Source organism: Microtus ochrogaster, unplaced genomic scaffold, assembly GCF_000317375.1.
Source record: "Microtus ochrogaster isolate Prairie Vole_2 unplaced genomic scaffold, MicOch1.0 UNK6, whole genome shotgun sequence".
Classification (NCBI taxonomy): Eukaryota; Metazoa; Chordata; class Mammalia; order Rodentia; family Cricetidae; genus Microtus; species Microtus ochrogaster.
This window is the reverse complement of record NW_004949104.1, coordinates 3,566,175-3,572,134: the sequence shown is the minus strand read 5'-3', so window position 1 is coordinate 3,572,134 and position 5,960 is coordinate 3,566,175.

The following is a 5,960-nucleotide window of genomic DNA, read 5'->3' as shown; positions in this document are numbered from 1 at the left end:
GTCTGTCATGGCATGGGCCCACCTGTATGTGTCTGTGTCCATAGGAGTGTGTCACACACACAGAGGAAATAAATGTAAAAATAATTATAAAGTGAGGCAGAGGCAGGCGGATCTCTGCGAGTTCGAGGCCAGCCTGGTCTACAAGAGAGGCTCCAAAACCACAGAGAAACCCTGTCTCGAAAAACCAAAAAAAAAAAAAGAATGCCAAGAAAGCCAAGACAAAATAAAAATGAAGGAAATAGTTCAAGAACTGAAAATGGAAAGGGAATGAATAAAACACAAAATGAGGGAATTCTATAAATAGCAAATCTGGCTAAGCAAGCAGGAACTAAAAATTCACATATCACCAACAGAATACAAGAGATGGAAGAGAGAATCTCAAGTGTTGAAGACACAGTATAGGAATTAGATTCATCAATCAAAGAAAATGTGAAATAAAAAAATCATAGCCAGGCAGTGTTGGCACATGCCTTTAATAACAAGCAGAACTCAGGAGGCAGAGGCAGGTGGATCTCTTTGAGTTTGAGGCCAATCTGATCTATAAGAGCTAGTGCCAGGACAGACTCCAAAGCTACAGAGAAACTCTCTGGAAAAAAAAAAACAAATTTCCTAACAAAAACAAGGAAATCATGAACACTATGGAAATACCAAAATAAAAATAATAGGAATAGAAGAAAAAAATCCCAGTTCATAAACACAGAAAATATATTTAGCAAAATCATATAAGACAATTTCCCAATTAAAAGGACATACCTTTAAAGGTACAAAAAGCTTACAGAGCACCAATAAACTGGCTTGGAAATTAAAATACTCACTCCACATACAGAATAAAGAAATAATAAATGTGGCAAGGGAAAAATGTCAAGTAACATATAAAAGCAGACCTATTAGAATCACACCCAACTTCAAAACAAAGACCCTTAAACCCAAAAGGCACTGGAGTGCTGTCTTGTTGACACTATGAGGCAGATATGAGCCCAGATTACTATACCAGCAAAACTGTTAATAACCATAGATTGAATAAAAAGATATTTCATGACAAAGTCAAATTTAAAATACATCTATCCATAAATTCAGCTCTACAAAAGGTACTAAAAGGAGAATTCTAACTCAAAGAAGTTAACCACACTCATGAAAACACAGGCAAAAGTTAAGCTCACATCAGAAAAAAAAGGTGATGTATACACACATACACACACACACACACACACACACACACAAAACCACCACAGCCAACACCGCAACCAACAAAATAACAGGAGTTAACAATGACTTGTAATTATTATTCCTCAATAACAATGGAATCAATTCTCTAATAAAAATATACAGGCTAAGAGAATTATTATGAAAAGAGAATTTAGCCTCTGTTGCAAAAAAGATACATAGCTCAACTTCAAAGACAGACACAACCTCAAAACAGAGGGTTGGAAAAAGATTTTCCATTCAAATGGACTGAAGAAACAAGCTGGTATAGCTATCCTAATATCTAAAAGAGACTTCAAGCCAAAATTAATCAAAAGCAATAGAGAAGGGCCTTGTATACTCATCAAAGGAAAAATCCACCAAGATAATGTCTCAATTCCGAACTTCTATGTTCCAAATACAAGAGCACCCACATTTGTAAAATAAACATTATTCAAGCTTAAATCACATATCACACACAAGACATTAATAGTGGGAGTCTTCAAGACAACACTCTCACCACGGGACAGATTGTTCAGACAGAAATCAAAAAGAGAAACGATGGAACTAACAGACATTATGACGCAAATGACCTAATGAATATCTGCAGAATATTTTACACAAACAAAAAACAGCCTGCCTCCTTCTCAGTACTTCATACTACCTTCTCCAATACCTAGCATATACTCAGCCACTTGAGGTGGGAGTCCCCTCTGTGTGCTGTGATTAACATTAATGAATAAAGAAACTGCCTTGGCCTGTTGATAGGGCAGAACTTAGGTAGGTGGGGAAGATGGAACTGAATGCTGGGAGAAGGGAGGCAGAGTTAGGGGACACCCTGGAGCCGCCACCACTGATAGATGTACTAGAACTTTGCTTTTAGGCCATGATCTCGTGGTGATATATAGATTAATAAAAATGGATTAAATCAAGATGTAGGAGTTAGTTAATAAGAAGTTAGAGCTAATGGGCCAAGCAGTGATTTAATGGATACAGTTTCTGTGTAATTATTTCAGGGTTAAGCTAGCAGGGCAGACAGGACAAACAAGTGGTCTCTCCTACAACAACTAAGCAAGTCTCAACATATACAAAAATAAATAAATAAATAAATAAATAAATAAATAAATAAATAAATAAATAAATAAGTAAATTCTTGTATCTTATTAAATCACCATGGATTCAAGTTGGAACTCAACAACAACAGATGGTGTAGGAGGTCCTTCTGTTTGTGTGTTGCTTTCACTGGTTAAGTAAAGAGATTGCCTTGGCCTTTTGATAGGGCCGAATTTATGTGGGCAGAGTAGACAGAACAGAATTCTGGGAAGAAGAAAGCAGAGACAGAGATTGTTGCCATGGAGCCAGCCACCAGGTCAGATATGCTGATACTTTCCCGGTAAGCCACTACCTCATGGTGAAAACAGATTATTAAAAATGGGCTAAATCAACATGTGAGAGTTAGCCAATAAGAGGCTAGAAATAATGGGTCAGGCAGTAATTTAATTAATACAATTTCTGTGAGGTTATTTCTGGGGTTAAACTAGCTGGGCAATGGGATGTAGCCCTCCGTTGCTCTTACTACAAACAGAAACAAGAGAAAGAGATTAAAGGAGTGGCCCACCAATTATTGGTCTAACCAAAACCCATACCAGGAGAGAAGTCCACCACTGATATAAACTGCAGCACCAGGATCAATAGGCCGGATGACTCAGAGACCTAAGGGAGTGAGGCTGGGGTGACTGGAAGGAGCAGAGGGAGGAGAAACATCAGTCTAATAAAATAAATGAACATATAAATGCATCTGTAATTCATTGTATCTAAATTTCAAATATCCCTTTTCAATTAAAACAGCTTTTAGAATCTCATCCAGCAACTGATGTAACCAGATGCAGAGATGCACAGTTAGCTCTGGGCCAAGGTCCCGGAGTCCAGTCCAGGAGAGGTAGAAACAATAGTAGGAGCAAAGGGATCAAGACCATGAAGGAGATACCCACTGACTTGAACTAGTGGGAGCTCACTGACTCTGGACTGCAGGGGAACCTGAATAGGTCCCAACAAGGCCCTTTGAACCTGGGTGATAGTTGTTTGTCTAGGGTAGTCTGTGGGGCCACTGGCAGAAGGATCAGGGTTCTGACTTTTTGGAGCTTATTATCTTTAGAGGAAAGGAATACCTTACTCAGCCTAGATAGAGTAAGTGTGTGTGGTGGGGGGAAGCTTGTTCTTGCCTCAAAGTGATGTTACAGACTTTGTTGACTCCCTATGGGAAGCTGTACACTTTCTGAGGAGTGGTGTGTGCCTCACACCGCGCCCCCATGTCTGCGCTCTGTGCACTGGCACCCAGTTCGCGAGCTTCGGGCAAGGGAGCTGGAGGTTAAAATACACAGACACACACAGACAGAGAGACAGCGACCACAGGTCATCCTTGAATTCCACAAGAATGCCCCTTTTATTGTGTTCAGGGGCAGATTGTATAGAGATAGCCACGCCCCAGCCAAACCCACCAGAAACCACTATCCTGCCATCAGGAACTCCTGAAGGTCTCGTGCTGGGAGCAGCTGTAGGCACTCAGATCAGGGGATTACAAGAAATTCAGGATCTGGGGTCTCACTGCTCCCAACAGTGTGAGTGACGAACCAGAAGATGGAGGGAATGAGAAGAGGGGAAGAAAAGGGAACTGCGATTGGTATATAAAATGGAAAAAAAAAAGTTTAAAAAATAAATATATAAAATGAAAAAAGTATCACTTTCAAGCACAAAGTGAATCTAACTTCAAATGAAATGATACTGAATTATCTATTATATTGTCAAAGTAATTACATTATAACAACCAAAAATTTATTTACTTACTAATAATTTTCTTAAATATATTGGAGATATATATGTAAAATATGTTAAGTAATTACTTTTGAAAATTAAGTACTCTTCATACTGGCTTTGTACAAAGACAGGATAACAGGACTTAAAGTGATTTATGCCAAGCATTATATGTTCTGAGAAATTGGTAAAGAGCTATTTCCTTGTTTATGTATCAGTAAATATAATGCCATGTTCAAATACTAACCACATACAGAAAATAAGGTGAAAATATTTTTTTAATTTTTTCTTTAATTTTTACTTAAATTCTCTACATATTGAATCCACCTATATTAGATATGTGTGAAGATATGCAGACATGATTTCAACTGCAGAATTCAGTAATTTATGCAATGTAATTTGAAGGACTGTGTGCATGTTTTTTATTCTTTCTGATCTGTAGACATGCTAGCTTGAAAGAAAAGACCCCTGCCAAAACACTTGAAATCCATCATATGCCTTGTATTTGATTCAGTAGCATTTTTGAGAAGTTCCATTAAAAAAGAAAATTCTAAGCCTTTTTAAGGATCTGAAGGAAAGCAGAGTGGAGATTGCTCCTAGCACTGATAACTGCCCTGTCTTGTGTGGAGAATATTTACTTTTTGTATTTTTTAGAATATAATACTTTTTATAAGTGATTAAGTACATAAAAACATATTATATGGGACATTATTAATTGTATTGAGAATGAAGTAGATAAGAAACCTTGACTAGAATATGCTATAAATATTTTAAATTGAGGCCTTATCTTCCTATCAACTTGGATGTATTAAATATAACCTTTACTTGGTATTTTGTCAGTACCTCACTAGAAGAAAAACACAAAAATTGGATTATTGCTCTCACTTGATAATATAAACCAAATAAAGAAAAGTAGGTGTTGCATCAATCTGTGCATTCAGGGTGAACTAAAAATACTCTAAAATGATTATAATCATAATTTGCTATCTCAGTCTTCACAAAATGAAGCAAAGGTAAGGAAGGATAATAAAACACTTTATTGTTATTGTTTGATAGTCTTCATGTTGAAAGTGTGAAATTTTTAAAAGAACATAAAAATGTGCCATAACACTTTAAAATTTCCAGTGTTTTCTCACCAAGATCTGGTCAGTCTTTGCTTTGAATTGAGTATGTGTGTATGTGATGTCTGCCATGGTATGTACATGAAGTTATGAAGATGCTTTGCTGGATTCTGCTATCTATATATACCTAGTGTAACCTGGAGACCAAAATACAACTCAGGTCAACATACGTAAGGGCATATGCTCTTACCACCTGAGCCATTTTTGTCAGCCTCAAGTTACATTTTATAAAGTGAAAATTTTATAATTAATTGATGCATTTCATTGTACAAAAGTAGGCAAAATTCTAACATTGGAGCATATTAAAATAATGCCATAGTTAATATGCAGATGTTATTGAGAAGGGTATGCTCAGAGGCTTCTTAGAAGAGGAACCATGGTATTATTACAAAAGTTAATTGTACACATTCTTAAAACAAATAAATATAAAACAAATTTTTCTGTATTGTTTATGCATTAAAACAATGCCTGAACATTTCTTGAATGGAATCTAAAAACTCATAAATTTTGGAGAAAAAGTGTCTCAGCTGAATGGAGCATGGGACATTCTGAACAAAAGTATTTTCTTATTATATTCAAATATATGTCACATGCTCATTCATTTAATCAGCTTAGAATTCAAATGTGAAGAAAATGGTTGTACTAATGATATATCTTTTATCTTCTTTATTTTCCAAATAAGAGGGTTTTCACAATATTCACAGGATAGCAGACATTATAAGTGATTGAGGGAATATTCAAAACTCATTGGCAAAAACAAATAACTTGGTAAAAGACAAAACTACTTTTTCTATAAATGACTTAAACATATACATGTTTGAGAATCTCCAGGTTTCATATTTTTTT